At 46.9% G+C, this 20840-nt stretch overlaps 1 protein-coding gene and 1 long non-coding RNA gene across 2 annotated transcripts in view; one reads left to right on the top strand and one right to left on the bottom strand.

Moving 5' to 3' along the window:
* The window catches only part of ASIC1 (acid sensing ion channel subunit 1), a 187340-nt gene that overhangs the window by 67809 nt on the left and 98691 nt on the right, over nucleotides 1-20840 (bottom strand). The gene's annotated exons all lie outside the window — the stretch shown is intronic.
* LOC146353724 (uncharacterized) lies at nucleotides 2125-11278 on the top strand. The gene is made up of 4 exons (XR_014787400.1): nucleotides 2125-2304; nucleotides 4903-5038; nucleotides 5559-5664; nucleotides 9987-11278. It is a non-coding gene; the product is annotated as an uncharacterized LOC146353724 (long non-coding RNA).

Raw genomic sequence — 20840 nt, 5'->3', positions numbered from 1 at the left:
GTTCATAGCACTGCACATACATTATCTACTTGTTCTTGCAACAGCTCGCACGATAGGTCAGTATTATTGCTATTATTTATGTATTATTATTGATTGGTTTTAACTGCTTTTCTTTATTCATCTACTGTTTATTGTATTTTATTGTCATTGTGAGGCACCTTGGATGCTTAATGTATAGAAAGGTGGGATATAAATTGAAATAATAAATAATATCTCCATATTATAGATGTAGGTGGGGCCAGAGGCTGAGAGAAATATTTGAAGCTGGGGATTTCCTAGCGCACAGCTCACACCCTTAGCCACAACTCCACACTGCTCCCATGGCAGGCATCCACTGTGAGTGGCATCAGCTATCCACAATCTCAGGCAGCGAGGGGGGTGGGAAGGAAATGCAGCTTATAGGCCTTGTTACCTGAGATCTTGAGGGGGCTATAATTGCTAAGCATACACCACTCCCCCAAAGGGAAACTTCTATTGTCTTGACCCAAAATATATCTAGCAAGGATATGTCTCAAGGCCCTTTCACCACTGGCAGAGGTGGGGAAACCTTTTAGGTCCGAGTTCCAACCTGGCTCAGGACAAGCATGTTGGGGGCCACATCCCAAAGTGGGCAGGGCCTAGGGTGGCCACTTTCACAGCAGACAGTTCTCTATTTGAAAGATTGGTAGAGGACTATCCTCTGTTTTAAACATTTTCTCTATTTGAAGGGCTGTCCTGGTCCAGTTTAAATATAAAGAACTATCAGAAGGAAGAGCTGGGCCTTAACATTACCCATCAAGAGCACCGTCTTGGACAGCAGACTGAGCAGGCACACAGGTCACCTAGTCACACTCTTATACACAATGGGGAGATGTACTGAATTTCTATTTAAATCATAATAATTATTTCTAAATTTGCATCTATACGTATAAATCAGGACATGCAAATTTTAGGTAAACCAGTGTCCTCTTTTTTGATGATGCATTTCTCTGTTTTGGGGATTCATATGTGGACATCCTAGTGAGGCCATCCCACTGCCAGCATGTGGGCCCTGATGTGATCACCCAGACCCCATCCCTCTCTTACACACACAAATTCTCTCTCTCTCTCTCTCTCTCTCTCTCTCTCTCTCTCTCTCTCTCTCTCATATGCCTGCATACAAACAGTGGGCCTAAGCACTCAATTCCATGCTCTCTCTAGACCCATCAGACTCTCTGGAAGGATCACATCTTCCTTTCATCCTCACTTGTGCTGCCCTTTTGGGGTAACATGGCTAGGTCGGCTGGGGGGAAATTTCCTTGCACTCATTCCCAGTGGCTGATGTGCTCCCCCAGCTGGGCTTCAGTTTCCTGACTCCTCATCTTTGCATCTCTTCTCCCGCCACCTGCCACATCCTTGTTTCTGAACATGTTGCTCTGGTGATTCCAGGCAGCAGCTATGCTGACATGGAAGCGGTTCCTCCTTTGAGAGCTGTCATGCTAAGGTGACCCTGTGAAGCTTGGCCTGGCCTTGCCAAAAGTATTTGGCAATTAGCATCTGCTTGTGTTAATGAGTGAGGTCAGGGCTACGAGAAGCTGCCAGCAGTTCTTTATGACACCTCTTGTGGTTAATTGGTGCTGGCCTCAGCAGGTCAGAGGCCAAAAGAAGCAAGCCAAAGCCATCTTTTAAATGCTGGGCTTTGCTGCCCCATCTCCCCACCCTCTCATCCTCCTATTGTCTTTACCCCTTCATCCAAATTTGGACTGTAAACTTCCTGGGGCAGTGACTTATTTTTTACTTATATGACTCGGTAAAAGTTCATGCCCTCTGATGGCATAAACAGCCAATAACAATAATATATTTCTTTCTGCTGACAAATGTTATGATACATTGTGTGTGTGTAGGCCAAGGATGAATGCAATGCTCTTTAAGCAGCAATGGGCAAGCTCCGCTCAGCTTACACTGTATTGATTTGGAGCTAAGCTGAGCTTTTTCCTAAAAAAAATAAAATTGGGAAATAGCTTGGCTCATTTCCAAACTAATCCGAATCCAAACCTCCCACCTGTGAAGCCCAAACTTGCTTTCCCCCCAGTCCCCCAGCCCTCTTCTTCTCTTTCCTTTAAACTCCATTTCCCACCTAGGCTGCAAAGCAGCAGCAGCAGGGCTGGTGCTTTGGCAGCAGGGAGAGGGAAAGAGGGAGATCTCTCCTTCCTCTCTCTAATGCAAGCTGCACTGCATAACAGCACACCAAGATGAAAGGCCCCAGTGGCCCTTGGGAAACGCAGTAGCAATGCGCCCAGCGCCCGCATGCTGCTGTTGCATCTGCTGACACCCCTGACGCAGACAGTAAGTGGGGTTTAAAGGGAAAGGGAAGCAGTTTTGTGGGATCAGGAGGTTGGGTGGATGGGAGTGGGGAAGCCAGAAATTTCTTCTCCGGCTGGGCCAGAGAAGAATTTTAGGGCTATATGAATGCTCATTTCTCACTTGAGGTGAGCATTACAAGCCCCAGTACTTGTATGCAAGTGTGAGATGGACAGGCTTTGTTGACATCCCTAGCTTTTTGTGGGCTTGCCCTTGGAAACTGAAAAACGGGTTGAAAACGTGAGTTTCTACAAAGCTTTTGCTATGCAGCCTAGGGATGTATGGATTTTGTAAAATCTGTTCTGTCTGCATTTCACAGATTGTCAGGTGCCTTTCGTCCTGTGCCCCAAATTTGCACAAATTTTAATTTGTGCAAATTTTAGCAAATTTTAGCACAGCCTGAATGAGACAGGGAAACACACAACCAATCCTTTGCAGGCTGCACTGGCTTCCTGTTGTCTTCTGGGTCCTGTTCAAGATGCTAGTTTTGACTGACAAATCCCTCTTCAGAAGCCATGCTGGCTGGGAATTATAGGACTTGTAGTCTAACACATCTGGAAGGCACCAGGTTGGGGAAGGCTGTTCTCCCACTGGGACCACACACATAGACTTAGGGAATGCCTATCTCCGTGCTAGCACTTTTAGGTAAGGGCTGAAGGTTTGGGGTGGGTGGGGCTTTGATCAGCAGCTTTGGATATCGTTTCCCCCTTAAATATTGAGAGTATTTGCATGGACCTTTTCAAAACAGCAGCACTTTACTCATGTGTCAACTTCAGCTGTCAAAGCACTTCAGCATGTTTGCACCATTATCGGAGAGGGGGCTTATTGAGTGCTGTTCCCTGCCGCTTTATTGCTATGCTGAGAATAATATCAGTGGCTCTTTTGTATTGCTTTGCACTGAATTAAAGGGCCTACAGAGTATACTCTTTACTCTAAAAAGAGTGCCTTGCCCAACTTTTTCTGCCTGGGAACCTGGCAGTAGTTGTACTCCACTCCACAACTGGAGACTTCGGCAAGACACCCTCAATGGAGCCCCTCCCTGAGACCACCATTGCCACCAGCTGCTATTGCTCCGCCTCCTCTCTCTCCTCAATGCTGCCACTTCCTTGCTTGACAGGCCTGGAGCCAGGGAGCAAGCAGGCCGTGGCATCTCCTGCTCCCCCTCCTTATCACCACCACCACCGTTGTCCGGGCCAGAGCGAGAGGCAGGTGAACAAGCAGGCTGCAATGGTGGAGAGGAGGAGCTACTCCAGGGGGCTCTTCTCAGGGGGCTGCTGCTGGGGTGTGGGCCTTTGGCAGGTGCCCAGCTATGCCTACTTTTGATGTCAGCCCTTCGTCTACGCCCTGGTCTCTTCCTTAGCCATACATGGAGAACACAGTAATCCTGGGCAGGTGCTCAGTTCACCCTGGTATCCAGGCTGACAAGGTTAATTCAGTACAACCCAGTGAATCAAAGTGAATAATGCAAACGCTTCTGGTGCTTGGATGAAGCTGGAGTGGGGGAACCCCTTGTGCACCTCCAGGTATTTTGGCCTACAACTCCCATGATCCTTCACCATTGGCTATGCTGTCTAGGGCTGATGGGAGTTGTATGCCACCCCTGCTCTAGGTGGAAGGTTCTGGCTGGGAAAACCTACATTGCATTATCTCTGTTTCAGGGCTATGAGTTAATAATGCAGTTTGTAGCTTGAGAGACCATGACAGAAGACTGGTCTCTGAGCTCCCTCCAGTTTTCTCTTATTATGGGCTATTTTTACCCTCATTCGGGTAAAGCAGCATTATTTGGGGGCACGGAGGAAGAAGGGAAATGCTAAAAATAGATGTATAGATTGAGCCAGTGTGTTGAACTCGATTGCAGAACCAGCCAGAACTTGCAACGAGATGCCTGACTCGGCATCTTTGCAGACCCGCTCAGAGCTGCAGCGCAGTCTGGATGCCAATCAGCATGCCAACCGCCTGCATGGGGAATCCTTTTGCTACCTCTTCAGAGGGCTGCTGCCTTTCTTTCTGCCAGGATGCCTGCCCCTTTAACGGATGCAGGTGAGGAAGAAATTCAACAGTTAAAGCTTTCCTTGGCTGAGAGATGCAGAGGTGGAGAAAACACTACTTCTGCTGAACTTTGAGCTGTAACATAGCTCCTAAAGGTGTAGAGAGGCCTGGGTCAGAAATAAAAATAGGGGCAACTGTAATTTGGGAATCTCCTGAAAAAAGATACACGTTTTGCAAGGGAAGCTGGCCTGTTAGCACAAAACAGTTAGCACCAATGAAAGTGGTACATTCACCCTTAGAAAACACCAGATCTTGTCATTCTTAATCCTCTGACCACCATTTTGTTCTTATCCCTAGACACCAGTGAGTTCTGCAGTGCCTGGCAATATTCTTTTGAGTTGTGTGTAGGAGTGAAAGAGCTGCTACAGCAGCCTTCCCCAATCTGGTGCCCTCCAAAAGTTTTGGATCACAGCTCCCAGAATTCCTGACCATTAGCCATGCTGGCTGAGGCTGATGGGAGTTGAAGTCCAAAACATCTGGAGGGCACTGGTTTGGGGAAGGCTGCCTCCTCCTTTGCTTGTTTCACTTTACTAGGAAGAGTGGATATCATGGCCTGCAGCTCTTCAAGATGCTAAGATGATGCTGTGAGGTCTGTGTGGAGGAGAATGTGGTCCCATGGACAAACAAACTTCAGGTCCTAGGATTCTAAGAAATCATCCCCACCAATAAGGTATCCTTGAATTATGTTGTTATTACTCTTTAACACTTATAAATGCCTAGAATTTTCTAAGCACTGGACAGATATGGAGGGATAGGAAGTCCCTGCCCAGAAACTCACAATCTAGTAGAGACAATAAATGGAAAAAGGAATGTGGAGGGAAGAAGAAAGCAAATACTGGAGCAGCTACTCCTTCTCCGACTGATGGATGGAGCCAAATTGGTGCCAGTTCTAACAGGTGTTCTTTCTGGAAGGGAACGGTGAACCTTCTTTGGCCTCTGGTCTCCCCCTAGCCATGATGTTCACCCTGGGAAGCAGGGATGCAACCTCCTGGTGGCTTTGAGTCCCCTGGCTGATGAATGAGGCCAGAATGTGCTGCCCTTCAGCTCCCCAGTCCCAGGGTAACTGTCGGGTGGAGCTGAGACATGCAAAACGATGCATGTAATGATACATGCAAAACAATCATATTACTACTGGAAGGCTAATGTGGATCTATTGTGAATAAGATGGGTATTTTACTTTTTCTCCTAAGGAAAATAAAAGATCAGCATGGTTCTCCACATTTCACAGATGGCCACTGAGAGAGATGTGATTTAGTCAGACCACTGTTGGATAGGTCAAGTGCCACAGGCACAGAGGTGGGTGATCTCGCCTCTGCTTCTTTCGAACATGGGTGAAAGGAAAGCTCGGTGGTTGTTGCCTGTATTCTGTTACCAGCTCAGGCCTCCTCCAGATGGCTTCCTAAAGCCAGGCTTTGTTCATGCACCAGCAAACACTCCCTGCACACTTTAAAAAAAGAAGAGAGTTTGAATAAGGAGTGGTTGGATTGGCTAGATTAGAAGAAGCACGGCCTCAAAATGGTGTAGATGTGTACAAAAACTTTTATCAAGACATCAAACGCTGAACGCATTTTGGTTGCAACCTTACTCAGGGGGACGTCCTACTGAAGTAGTTTAACTCACTATATCTTTGTCCCTGAGGAAGGGGCATTGTATAAAAACTTTATTAAAGATATACAACTCTCAGCATCATTTTGAGGCCATGCTCATTTTTTGCTTGTCTGGATTTTGATGCTGCCATTCCCTGTTGTCCTGTTTAGATTTAGAGGAAACCTGGAAGCCAATTCTTGGATTGCCTGGGAAGCAAGTAAGGCCTAGTGTCAATAGCAGCTTTCCCCCAACCTGGTACCCTCCAGATGTTTTGGACTACAACTCCCAGCATTCCTGACCATTGGCCATGTTGGCTGTGGTGGATGGAACTTCTGGAGGGCACCAGGTTGGGGGAGGCAGATATATATGTCCATCTGCCCTCCTACCTCTCTCTGCTTTTCATCTTCCCTCTCTTCCCATCACTCTCTCTCCGTCTCTGTCCCACCACCAAAGAGCAGAGAAAGGAAGTGGTGGTGGTGCAGCTGGAGCGAAACACCTGAGGCCTGGGAGTTACCCTGTTGTGTGTCCTGACCCACCACATGAAAAGCACTGGTGCACAGTAGCCTCCCCCAACCTGGGTCCCTCCAGATGTTTTGGCCTACAACTCCCATCAACCCCAACCAGCATGGCTAGTGGTCAGGGATGATGGGAGTTGTAGTCTAACAACATCTGGAGGGACCCCGGACAGGGAAGGCGTGAGCAGAGCCTGCTTTTGTTGCAACACCGAGAAACACATTTGAGGCTCTCCTTCGACGCTTCTCAGTGTCGGGCACGGATGCTCTCGATGAGAGAATTTGGAAGAGGAGCTGAATGTACATCTCTGCAGATGTATGTTTCACATTCATGTCGGGAGCCAATTTAAAACAAATCAGACGTAAGTGACGCATGTGAAAACATCCTTTGCATTTGATTATCTGTGTCGTCCTGCCTCCTTCATGAGCCTGGCAGAAGGACAACTCCCTTTCCCTGCTCCCTCTGCACCAAGCTGCAGAGGAACAGAGAGAATAGGACAATGCAGGGATGTTTTCATGGGAAGGATGAACTCAAGAAAGGTATTAATTTTCTGGCTTGCCACCAGCATGCTCAGAGCTGGCTGGGCTGTAATCTGTAGTAAGGAGCAGCTGCTTTCTCTTCAGCCTTCCCTCAGGAGCTGCTATCGATTCGGGTGTGAGCAAGCAGCTATCTGGAGTCATTAGAAGTCCGATCTGGTGATGGATATCTGACAGGGCAGTGTCATGAGTCAGAACTGGTGTCTCAGCAGCTGAGAGCTGCCTGTCTGCCCTCCCCTGCCCCCCACCCCCGGCTCCCCAGCAGGGTCAGACAGCCTGTGCCAGGGCTCCCTTGGGTAGTCTCAAGACTTGGAGAATGGGAGAGGGGACTAACCCTGCCTGGATTGCTCTAGAGATGTGGGAGCTGTCTGTGTGGTGGCAGGAAAGTATTCTGCACATGCTCAGAGGAATTACCTGCTTTACGGTTATTACGTCATATGCTCCAGGTCTCAGTCCTGACATGGAGAATAGGATATCCATGGGGAAGTGTTGTCTAAATATTAAACCCTGTGGAGTCATGCCAATTTGTTGGGGTACAGATAGGTCTCCTGTCCTAATGCTCCTCTTTAAATCTAGGGAGAAGCCAGCTGTCCCTGAGGAGACAACACCAGTCTATCTCAAATGACTTCTTTTTTTTAAAAAAAGTTACAAGAGTCACTTCTGAGGCAGATCTTAACTGGGGCTTGAGGTGTGCTCAGTGACAGACTAGGCAACTTCTCCTTCTGGATAAAGGCACCCTAAGGGTGATATCCTATGTATGTTTAGACAGAAAAGGGTCCTACAACTCCCAACATTCCCGAGCCGGCTGGGGAATGCTGGGAATTGTAGGTCCTTTTTCTGTCTAAACATACATAGGATATCACCCTAAATCTTTTATTTTAATTTTACTTTAGCATTCCATATCCTGCTTTATCTTCCCATGAAATCAAAGTGATTAATAACAAAATAATTAAAAGCATAACCATCAAACCACGAAATCCCGGACCACAATCCAATAAAGGGGCACAGCACTAGCAAAACAGAACAATCAAATAAACAGAATAACCCAAACAGAATAAAACCAGAATAATCAGCAATCCTGTTCTGATTCATAGCACTGATGGGAAAGAAGGAACAGTGGGATGAGTGCTTCTCTGTGAGGATTGAGCCCAGGCAGGGGAATTAGGATCAAGAGCCAGGAATAAGCAATGGCTTCAGATGCATGCACCAGACCTCTCTGTTGATGCTCACTCAACTATTACAGTCCATCCTGGAGGACCACTAATGCTAATCAGTGACCAGCACGATTTTCCCTTTCAGGAACGTCCCGCTTCCTATTTTGGGCTCCCTTCCTCTACCACCCAGAAGGTGGCAGTGTCTTCCTGTTACCTGCCCAGGCGGTGGTGGGCTTGCTGCCTCAACTAGCTGCTTCGTAGGCACTCCTATTCCTTTGCATGCATGCACCCAGGGCAGCACTCCCATCAGCGCACACATTCATGCAGTCGCATCGAGGCACACATGCGCATACTCAGATAAATGCAGACCCCTCCTCGCATGCAAACCCACTTTTGTACGCCTAGACTCCTCTCTCATTTTCTGCCCCTCACGCTCAAGTACAGTCAAGTCTCACATGTATGCAAACTTTCTATGCACAGGCATGTGGCTCCTTTTTCCATGCCAGGAGGTATGTAGAGAGTGAATGAATAAGGGTTGCACTGTACTGTGAACACCAAAGAGGGTATGCAGTAATGAAACAAGGAGACAGGAGCAACAGCAACAAGAATGCTGATGTTTCTGTTGGGGAATAAAGATCAGCACTAGAGTTCCAGGGATGAAACACATATTGTCTCTGTGATGCCAGCAAGATCCTTTTGATTTATAAGTAACCAGCTGGCTGGGGGAAACCGCAACCTGTTCCAACTTCCTAACAGTAAGAGCTGTTCAACAGCAGAACAGACTGCCTTGGGAGGTGGTGGGCTCTCCTTCTTGGGAGATATTTCTAAAGGCTGGACAGCCATCTGTCCAGGATGCTGTATGCATCCTGCACTGCAAATCTGGGACTGAGCAAAGGGGGAGGGGGAGGTTGGACTAGATGACTTCCAGGGTACCTTCCAACTCTATAATTCTATGGAGTCATTTGTGTGGGGTCTAGAAATGGACAGCATGCAACACAGAGATGGTGATGGCTCTTTCCACTTTAGATGGGCCCTGAGGAACAGATGATACTTAGAGGCAAGGAGCTAGCTTGGTTTCTTGGTTTGCTGCCAGAAAACAGTAGTGATTTGCATACTAGTATTATTATCTGTTATTTATAATGTTTAAGGGAGGCTGTGAAGCAGGGGTGGGCAACTTCCAGGAGCCTGGGGGGCCTATTTCCCTGAAATCCACCAGGCCCCAGTTTTCCCAGAACCCACTGGGAGCCACACCCCTGCTACTGCTGCTACTGCAATGGCAAATTAAATGGCAGCGGCCGTGCGGGGGGGGGGAGGGGCAGCTGCAGGGGCCACACAAAAGGGGGGGCAGCTGCAGGGGCCACACAAAAAGCGGGGGGGGGCACATGCAGCTTACAGGCTGCACGTTGCCCACCCTTGATGTAAAGGGTTTTATTATGTTGCCTGCACAACAACCTTCATGACTGCCTCTAGTTTGCAGTGGCCTATGGCTACAAGCAATAAACATTTTGTTGCTGTTGTTCTTGACAGTTCCTGCTTTACAGACCGGGTAGGGAGGTGCAGGAGAGAGAGGAGAAGGATCACCTAATGCCACAAAATGAGTCCATGACATCAGCCAGAGCTGTACTCTGCTATTCCAGATCCTAATGCAGCTCCTTAGCAGCTGGACTAGACAGCAAGTTCCAAAACATCTGGTTTGGCACTGCAGCCATAACAAATAGAGTAGCAAACATCCGTGATGCGGTCCGGATGGACAAATAGCCTGACCTGGAATAAGGCTGCTTCCTAATGGGAGCTGTGCAGAAACACGTCCTTCTGTTTTCTTCCACAGCTTCCATTCATCTCAGCATGGCTTGTGCAGAAGATGGTCCTGGAAGATTGTACCCCAAATGTGAAAAAACTTCCTCCCTTCCATTTGCAGACTGAAAAAAGAAATGGTAACATCACGGTCAATCTCAGAAATAGTTTTTTCCCTTTCCCCCCTTGCACATCTGGTTTGAGTTATGTGTAATTTTTTGAAAACTAGTTGGGCCTAGTAAAATATTTCACATTCTGGCTTTTGTTCTGCATGGGTGCCAAGGTTTTGATATACCATATTCAGTTGGTTGAACAGGAATATAAGTCACAAAAAGTCGTTTCCACGCTAGGGCCCTATAAGCACCGCTGATGCACTGCTTTTCTGCAATCAGCTGGAAGCAGAATTAAAACAGAGTTTCCACACAACACAATATAGTGCTATATTCTATCAATGCTTGTTCCCATGGCCAAGATCCTTTTATAACATTTACTCACAAGTCACTCCTATTCAGTTCTCTGCAATGTTAATTAGGAGCTTCCTCCTTGCAGGTTTTGCTTTTGTTGCTTCCTGTTCACCACAGCTTAGGGATCAATGATAAATCGCCTTATCAGCTTGCGTTTCTTGTGGACTGGAATGGGGGTTGGTGAACTGAAATAACTAGTTTCTTTCATGATGTTTTCCTTCCACTGTTTTATGATGAGATAGAAAATGAAAAAATAAAAGGAAAATTAAAGCCCTCCCTGCTGAATAGAAAACAATAAAAAGAGCAGAACCTGCAAGGAGGATGCTTTTAATTAAAGACACACTAGCCCCTGTAAACCTCAATAGTGCTTTGTCAGTCCACATTGGACACTCTGGTACTGCAGTTGCATTTAATTACATTAGTGTCAAAGTCTGAAAAAACACAGGAAGACAACACAAAAACACTAGAATGCAGCAATGTCTTCTGGATACTGTGTAAAAAGTGAGTCAACAAAGGATAACGATTCCAGAGAAAAAAGCTACTATGGAAGCAACCCAAAACAATACATCTCCCCCTGCCCATACCAAGAAAAGCAAAGGTAAAGAAAGCCCTAATCAGAGGCAGGCTGGTCAGTCCAACATATGTGCTTGCCCTCTGGACGGGACCCTCTTGGCCTCTCTCAACCTAATACTTCAGAAAGCTGTCAGGCAGCTGTTGTTTCCCTGACTTCCGCTGCTGTGAGAAGCAAAAGGCCTGGCTGAAATCCTTTTTCTCAGAGCCCATAGCATTTATCTTTTTCTAAGACGTGCTTCTGTTTTCACATGCCAGTACATTTTCAATCAAAATAAAGAGCTATCTATACAAGCACGGCATTTAATTTGACTGACGTTCTTTAACTATGTTTCAACAGTTTGATTAGAGCTAACAGAAATGATATTCAGAAGGGGGGAAATGTTGGTAGCAGTAAACAGGGCTGCCTCAAGGCATTTCGGGGGCTGCGGTGGAAAAATCCAACGGCGCGTCCCTTGCTCCACTAATCAACTCCCTGGGAAGTTCTACAACAGATGGTCCCATCGAAAGGAACAGGAGCTAGCCAGGCGTGCTATGCTGTTGCGTAGCACCCATTCACTTCGATGGGTCTTGAGCAGGAGAGGTTTCTAATGGACGGTGTCCCTCTCATAGGCTAGATCTAGGGTGGTCAGGTGTCCTCCTTTACAGAGAACAGTCCTCTATTTGAAGGGCTGCCAGAGGCCTGTCCTCTATTTTGGAGGTGTCCTCTGTTGGAAGTTCAGTCCGCGTCCAGTTTACAGGTAAAGAACCATCAGAAGGAAGAGCTGGGCTTTGAGGTTGTTCATCAACAACTGGCACCTGGACAGCAGACTGAGCAAGGCACACAGGTCACCTGGTCACAGTCCTCCACACTATAGTGTATACTATATTTCTATTTAAATTTTAATCGTTATTTCTAACTTTGCATCTATACATATACATTAGCATATGCAAATTTTATGCAAATAGGCACTCATTTTTGTCCCCTTTTTTGATGATGTGTGTCCTCTTTTTTGGCAATACATAAGTGGCCACCCTAACTCTGACACTACTAATGGCACCCCAAATCTGCCACCTGAGGTGGCTGCCCCAACTTAGGTAAGGCCTTCCCCAAACTGCGCTAACCTTATCGTACTCCCATAGCAAACAGGAGTCAACATTGGTGAGGAGGAGGAAGTGGTGAACACTCAGGCAGGTGGGCACACTGACAGCATCTTGCCAAAGGGCCCCTCAAAACCTGGAATCAGCAATGAACTGGTGAGAGGGCATCTCAGTAGATATTAATAACATTGTACGATGTTATTTCAAATGATCACAGAGCACTGTGCAAAACTCATAGAGAATTGCATTGAGAAGCATATAAAGCAACCTTAAAAGCCCTTTCGTGGACAGGGGGAAAATAGACTTTCCTGGTTCCTGGTCACCTTTTGTGTCAGGTGGAAGGGACAATAAAAGCAACAAGGGTAGGCTAGGAAGGGCACAGCCACAGGGACAAAGTGGCTTAGTCAGGACTGGAGAACCATGAAGGCCAAGTCTAAGAAAGTTCAAATTCTTAAGCCCAGAAAGCTGCATACTTTTAACACCCAGCAGCTTGGTTCTTTCATGCGCTACCATAAGGGAGTGCTATAGTACCTCCCAGGAGAGCTGGGGTCAATCATTCCCCCTTAAGGGCCTAGGAATCAGAATGGGTGAGTGTAAGGTGGCCATGCAAGGTTTGGAAAAAGATTGCTCCTACAGGACCAAGTGGCTTCCCCAATACAAGAGCCAGTCTGATGTAGTGATTAGATTCTGCAGCCTTCCCCGAACCTGGTGCCCTCCAGATGTTTCCCTACAACTCCCAGCATTCCTGACCACTGGTTCCCTGACCATTGCTGACTGGGGCTGATGGGAGTTGAAGCCCAAAACTTCTTGAGGGCATCAGGTTGAGGGAAAGGCTGGATCAGAGTGTCAAATGGAGTGCAGAGAGACCCGGTTTCAAATTCCACACTCAGCTATGAAGCTCACTGGGTGATCTTGGTAGGCCAGTTGCTATCTCTCAGTCTAGCCTACCTTACAGGGCTGTTGTAAGGATAAAAGTGTGTATGGTGGGGGACGAGAGACCATGGACACCACCTTGGGTTCCTTCAAGGAAAGGTGGGGTATAAATGTGAATAAATATGGGTCAACGCAATGCTAACAGAACCCCAGATGCTCAGGAAGCCAAATCTCGTTCTCCAGTGCACCATACGCAGCCTCTGAGGCACCAGTTGCCCGTGCTTCCAGACAAGGCTTTTATCTTCAGCTCTTAACCCTCCCAAGTTTTCCCACCACTTCTTCTACCTTTTCTCTTAGTGCAGATAATCTGCTAAGGAGGAAAAGCTGGAACAGTTGCATTATGCCTTCTCATTAGTAGCGCTAGGAGCCCTCCATCTGGAAGCACCTTAAGAGCCTTCTTTGCTGTGGCACCCCAGTTGTGGAATGCCCTCCCCTTGGAGGCCTGATTGGCACAGACATTGGTCTTGTTTCAGCACCAAGTAAAAACATAGCTTTTTACCAAAGCCTTTGGGGGCTAAATGCATTCCTTAGCACATTGTTTTAATTGTTTTATTGTTTTAGATTTTAACTGGTATTAGCTTATTTAATGGTTGAATATGTTTTTAGGTGTTTAAATTATTTATTGTTTTATACTGTTTAAATAGATTTTATCTGTACGCTGCCCTGACATCTTAATGATATAGGGCAGGATAGAAATGTTTTAAATAAAAAATAAAATAAGAGGTAGAAAACAAGTAAAGGGGACATCTTTTCCTGGATCAGCATCTGTTGGTGAAATGGCATCTCGGGCAAGCTTCTGACTGGTACAGAACTGGCTCCACGGAGAACCCTTTGCTCAAGGTTGATGTTGACCCATCACATGGCCATGCGCTGTACATTGTTCTAGGGATGGGGTGTGTGTGGAAAGAACATGTGGTCCTCCAGATGTTCTTGGACTGTAACTGCATTGGCTATGCCAGCTGGCCCTGATGGGAGTTGTAGTCCAACATCTGGGGGGCCACATGTTCCCCACCCCTGCTATAAAGGAAGGGTTGGATAGTATATTGGATAGAATGTTTGGGGAACAAGGCCTGTGCAGAGCAGGCTCTGGATGTGGCTATGAAATACCATTGTTGCCAGAACCTATCCAGCCCCTTCACACACACCCCTCCTGCAGTTCTTCTTGCAGGGACATATGCTGCCCCCCCCCCCCAGCTCCTGCCTCTCCTCACTGCTTAAGCATTAATCCGCCAGTGCCCCTTTATCAGATGTTGCCACCTTGTGACTCCTCCCTGAGCCAGCTGCCAGCGGCAGAGTGTGCCTCGTGTTATCCCCTAGATTAGGTGCTTGCTGGCGGATTAGCGCCTTTTCATTCTAATGCAGAGGGATGGACAATTAAAAGAGCAGCAAATCCACTGCATTTACTACCCTCTTTCCAGCCAGGCCTGAGAGGGATCCCTTGAGCAAAAAAAGGAAAGAAGCTCCTCCAGAGAATGGAGCTGAAAAGCCAGGCGGTGGATAGGATTCTGTTACCAAACAGGAGAGATAGGTGGCAGAAGAAACAGCAAAGGCTCTTGGGATATGGTCAGTAGCTGAGAAGGTGTGTCAAAGCATCGGTTTTGAAAGAGAACATGAAAAGGATTCTGACAATCAGGATAGCCACAGGCTCCATTCCACTGTACTTTGGAGGAGAAGAGCCCAGAGGGGTAACTAAAGCCGCAGAGATAGGGGCCTGGAGACATCTCTGTGCCCTCTCCGGAAATCATGGTGGAAGTTCCTGCAGCCTTCCATGCTGCAAGCCAGCCACCTGTCCCAATACGCCCTCTGTGTAAATAATCACGTTGTTTGCAAGAGGCTGAACAGAATCAGATAGGAGTAAACAAAGTCCACTACATCACATGGCTGGCAAAGGAGAATCCTGATACCAAAGTGGACAGAGAGTCATTACTTCTCCCTCTCCCATAATGCTAGGACCAGGGAGGGTCATCTAGCACAAGCTGATTAGTGGGAGAGTCAAACAAAAGGAAAGACTTCACACAGCACATTTTTAACTGATGGAATTCTCTGCCCCAAGGACATGGTGATGGCCACCAGCTTAGATGGGGATTAGACAAATGCATGGAGGGGGAAAGCTACCCATGGCTACTAGTCATGAGGGCCATATGGGCCCTCCAAGTTCAGAGGCAGTTTGCCATTGAATAACAGCTGCTGGGGGATACCAGTAGGAGGGGGGCTATTAAATTCATGTGCTGCATGTGGGCTTTCCAAAGGCATGTAGCTGGCCACTGTGGAGAAAAGAAATGCTGGATCATAGAATCGTAGGGTTGGAAGGGGCCTACAAGTCCTTCGAATCCAGCCCCCTGCTCAATGCAGGAATCCAAGTCAGAGCATCCCCGACAGATGGCTGTCCAGCCTCATCTTGAATGCCTCCAGTGTGGGAGAGCCCACCACCTCCCTAGGTAATTGGTTCAATTGTTGTATTGCTCTAACAGACCAGACATCCCTTTGGTCTGAGCCAGCAAGGCTCCCCCCACCCAGTGTTCATATGTTCAGGCAAGGGTGGGGGGAGGAAGAGAGGTTCTAGACTATTCCACAGTTTCTTAACCCAGATTCCCCCACGTCATTCAAATAGCAGCATATTTGATATGATCCCAGGACAGCAAGGAAAAGCCTGTAGCTCATCAAACCTTGGGACTCATGTTATTCCACCTTCCCAGCACACATTTAGGGCTATGAACCAAAGAACACACCGAGAACTGATAGAGAGAGTAAGTGCATGCAGAGGAGATTTATATGGCAGCATGCAAGGTTGTTGCCAGCCTTCCTCACCAGGTGAGGCTGACACATTTCCAGCTGGGCTTCCCAAAAATGCATGAAAAAGGGCAGATCACCAGCAGTAACTTCTCTAACCCAGTCACCAAGCCCAGGTGTATCTCATGGGCATTTTAGGCTCTATGCATTGTTGACTAACACATCCTCCACTATGGGGGTATCTTGAGTCAGCAGAGCAAGGGAACCGAGTGGCTGGAGCACTTCCACTCCCACTCCTGCTAGCTCGAGCCTGTGCCATTTTCTGGTACAACTTCCATTGCGATTGTTTGGAAAATGGGATATGGTCACCAGATGAAGGGTGACCACTTACACATTGCCAAAAGAGAGGAAATCCATCACCAAAAAAAGAGGCTGGTGTTCTGCATAAAATGTGCATATGCTAATTTATATGTATAGATGCAAACTTAGAAATAATTGCCATATAAACAGAAATACAGTACATCTCACCATAGTGGGGAGGACTGTGACTAGGTCACCTGTGTGCCTGCTTAGTCTGTTCTCCAGGGGCTGTTGATGGGCAACTTCAAGCCCTCCTAGTCTTCCCCGCTTTGTCTTTACAATGGATTTGGATTACGCAGACCTTTAAACAGAGGACCGTCCTCTGTAACGTAGTACAAATGGCCACTTTAACCAGAAGGGTGGTGTCCCAAACATGTTAACATGCTCTCCATGGCCCAGAATTCTCCTTCCAGCAGGAAAGCAGGCAGTAGTTCAGCTGCAATGTCTGGGTCCCCGTGCAGCCCGATCCTATGCGTAGAGTTGCAGCCTTAAGGAAACCATGGGGTGCTTCTGCCCTGGCATCATAGTGTCCATAGACTGTCTGCATCCAGGGAAAAGAGGAAGGGGTATGGCATGGCTCCGGGCCAGAAGACCATGCTGTGTTAATAAGGGTCTGTCTGAGAGGCCAGAGGGGTTGGGTTGCAGGGGAGGGCAGAACTTTGTCCTCTAACTATACAGATCAGGTTATTTCTCCTCCTTGCTTCCTCTTCTTTCTTCAGACCTTTGAGGTTGCTCTCTGCCTTTCGCACCTGGCTGATCCTATGTGCTGTGTCCTGAGACCAGAACATTTTAATAAGGTCGGCACCAAAAAAACATAGTTGCACCTGCCAGTGCTTCGAGAAGGTTGATGCACCACCAGTCTCTGGCGCCTGCTCTTCTCACCCTGCCATAACTTAGTGCTCCTTTCTATTGCAACAATATTTCCCGAGTCTCTCTCCTTCCTGCCTCACCACATTCCCACCCACCCATCTTTTCCATCAGAACCACTATGTTGTCCAGAAAGAGAAGGGTTAAAACAAGCAAGCAAGCACAAATGTTCAATGGGCTCACTCACATCAACATATGCAAACTTCAAAATGCCCATCTAGAAGGTGCAGTTAAAAAAGAAGATAAAGGCAACTGGTTATTCTTTTTTAATTATGCTGTACAGAAATCCCACCTGCCCTTTCACAACCTATATGGTTCCCTGTGAAAGAGGCAGTTGTTTTTCTGCTTCCTTCATTGAGATTTAGAAAATTTCAGAGAAATTTTTTAGGGTGCAGGGCTTCAGTGCTTACCTTACTGTAAGGAGGTGGCTGAGGGGTTCGTATGCGCTTTCTTTTCAAATTTTTATGGCGGTCCGACCTTGCAGCATCTCTGGCTCCTGGAGCTTCCTGAAATGCCCCCTAGAGGATTTAACCAGGACTTCCTCCCTTTGGGGTTTTTCAGTATTTCTGCCTGCTGAGGGCCTGAAAGCTGAGCAAGGCACCTTTGTTTTTGTTTTGTTGTTGTTAAAAGTCAGGAGGAGGAGGACAACAACAACACCTCACTTAGCTTTTTCCTTTTTAAAGACGAGCTTCTAGAACTTATGGCTGAGAAGATACTCCCATATGTTCATGGCTAATGTCTGCTGACATTTCAGAAGCTGAAGCAATGGCTGAATAAGATTTCTGAGGCCCTGGGGATGAGACTTGCCCCTCTTCATAACTAGCAAAAACCAGAACAAGGGTGCAATCCTATGCATGTTTAGACAGAGAAAAAGCCTACAACTCCCAGCATGCCCCAGCCAGCCATGCTGGGAGTTGTAGGCCTTTTCTCTGTCTAAACATGCACAGGATTGCACCCTAAATGATGCAAAATAGTAAAAAAAAAAATTACAGAAGAAATTATGCAAAATAAGACAAATTGTGCAAATTCACCTAATTTGCATAATTTACACAGGTTGCAGAATTCCACTTTTCTGCCCAGAATGTGGAATGCCTGGGCACAGAACTTTTTTTTTATTATTACACAGAATACACAATGGTCCTGTCTACAGAGTGCTTAGCATAATGATTAATGTGGGCCTAGAAGCATAACCCATTCTAAATTCAGCAGTGAGAACAAGTGGCCTCGTTGATCTGGGATCTCATTTACAAGGCCTGGAAGGAGCAAAGCGGTGGCCTTCCTTGCGGGATGCCAGCTTGCTCCGCGCCTGAGAGACAAAGCACCTTTGCATGCTACAGCTTAGCCCTGGTTGGGTTTATCGGCCCAACGCCTGCCATCCATCGCTACAGACTTTAATAAAAGGCCCATTAAAGTGAGTAATGCACTAAGTGGACTTCATTATGGGATGCACGCCTGCCTATTGTTTTAGATTATTTCATATCAGAGCAGCCTTATCTCCCCTCAAAATGCTTCCATTTAAGCCACACTCATCTTTCAGATCCCCTCCCGCCCTGCTGCCACCCTCACGCTCCCTTGGCTCTGCCTAGGCTCATCGCCCCTCCCACCCAGCCTTCCTTTGTATTTCCCTCTTTTTGTTGTGGCGCACACAAAGAAAATGCCCACGACTCCTCACCTGGGTACTACCTGGGATCCCAGGTTTGTCCGATTCCTGTCGGAAAAGAATACAACACTCCATTTTATTTTCCTCAGAGCTTCCTGTGCAGCCTCAGGCATTTTGGCATCTCAGGTGAAAGCTTAAAAAACATTTCCCCCACATTTATTGTACTGCCTCCTGAATCAGACTTCTCTCTTGTCTGGCTCTGTGATGTGTTGATCACTGAACTGGGTCTTAATAATAGAAAGACCGGGAAGGGACCAAACAGAACGTCCAGCCCCCTTATACAAGGCTGCTCTGCTCATATATGGCCAGCCACTTTTATTGCTGGTCCTGTGCCTGTAACGGGAACTGGGGAGGTTTTTCCTGCAGTGCTAATAAAGTGATGGGAGAAGATTCACTTGCTCAACTTGTGTGTGTCAAAATGCTGTTAAGGGAATAGGACATGGACTGTTCCATATATCAACCACGCAGGCCCTTCCTTCTCTGCCTCCATACTGCTTTGTGTCATAAAGAGAAACCAAGAGCAACAAGGCTCACCATTACAGCTGGGGTGAAGAACCAAATCTGGCTCTCCTATGGGCCCAATCCAGCTCTTCAGGATTCCTCAGATGGCCCCACCTGCTTCACATGGTCCCACCCCCTTTCCCCTGAGCATCTATTGTTTGGGGGTTTCCCAGTTGCTGCACAGTTTTCCCCCATTCTAAAAGGTAGAAATGCCTCTCCTGAGGCTTAGTTCCTGGCAGGAAGAGCTTTAAAATAAAATATGCTGGCAGTTTTGCTATTTTGGCCCTGTCCCTTATAAAACACTCCCCAAAAACATTTTGATTTGTGGGGAAATTCCTTCCCAGTCTTCCATGTCGGACTGCTAAATGCTTAGTGTGAATCAAAAATGATCCACAGAAGCTCCTTGAAGATTGCTTTGATAATGATGTTGATTTCCTTTTCACTCCTTATCCTTTCCCCCTTTTTAGATTATAAGCCTGAGGGCAGGGAGTGTCTTGTTTCTATTGATCCATAAGCCGCTCTGGGAACTTTTCTGGCTGAGCAGCCAGGTATAAATGCTTTAAACGAATAAATAAATATCGATATAGCACATTTCAAAGGTTCAAGGCACTCTGTTGTCCTCACAACAACCCTGTAAGGAAGACCAGTATTGTTATCCCCATATTGTAGATGTGGGGTTGAAGCTGAGTTCACAGCTGAGGTGAAACCTGAGCCAGGGGGTGCAATGCTTTCTGCTAAACATGATTTTATATACTTGATGCCATCTCTGACAATCTTCTCCGCTCGCCTGCCTGCACATTCAGATGCTGGAACCTTTGTGCCTGCAAGCCTTTCTTCCTCCATCCTGCCTAGCTCTGTGAAAAGCTGAGTTTCAACAAGACCTCCCGCACTTACATTAGTGGTACCACCCACTCCTATGGCTCTCGGCGAAGACCAGAAACTCTCCATAGTCTGATGCTAACCCCTGGGCCCTACTGGAGCCCTCACTTGCTCTCTGCTGAAGCCATCAGCATTCTCTGCTCCCAGCCTCTTGGCAGCAGACCCTCCTAGAGATATGTAGGCCTGGAAAAAGATGAGAAAAATGAGGTGGGGGGAGGAACGACAGATTTTATTTTTTTTAACCCTTTTTTGTTTTCCCCCAGGTGTTTTTTTGTGTGTGGAAAATTTGGAGGAAAAAACAGTTGTCTTCCAAGCCTTCGCATCCCTGGACCCTCCATGCTTCATTTGCACAAGCCACCTGCACACCTTGAACTCTGGTGGTTGTCAAACTGTGGAATGGATTTGTTTGTTTGTTCATCTATATATTTATAAGCTGCTTTTCTGAACCATGTCCACCCAAGGTGGCAATCAAAATACAAGTATACAAAACAGCAACAACATGTTTACATATCATTCAGCTAATCTAAAAACACATTTTCAGAGCCACAGCAATAAAACATCAATGAAGCAGAAGTGTGAACTGTTCCCAGCCCTGACTTAGGTCTTTAAAGGCCAAGACCAGCTCTGTAAACATACTAGTAACAAGTACAACTGTTACAGAATCAGTGTAGTGTATTCTGACTATCTGTCCACATGAGTGGCTGCACTCTTCACCAACTTCAAAGTTCTGGGGTCATCTTCAAAAGCTGCCCCACATAGAGTACATTACAGTGGCCTAGGGTGGATATACAGTCAGGGCCAGAAATATTGGAACAAGGATAACTGTTTTGGCAGTTGGCCTCTG

The sequence above is a fragment of the Heloderma suspectum genome, chromosome 2, assembly GCF_057233095.1.
Source record: "Heloderma suspectum isolate Gila_16-S chromosome 2, 16-S_ref, whole genome shotgun sequence".
NCBI lineage: Eukaryota > Metazoa > Chordata > Lepidosauria > Squamata > Helodermatidae > Heloderma > Heloderma suspectum.
This window is presented reverse-complemented; position numbering and strand designations above follow the sequence as displayed.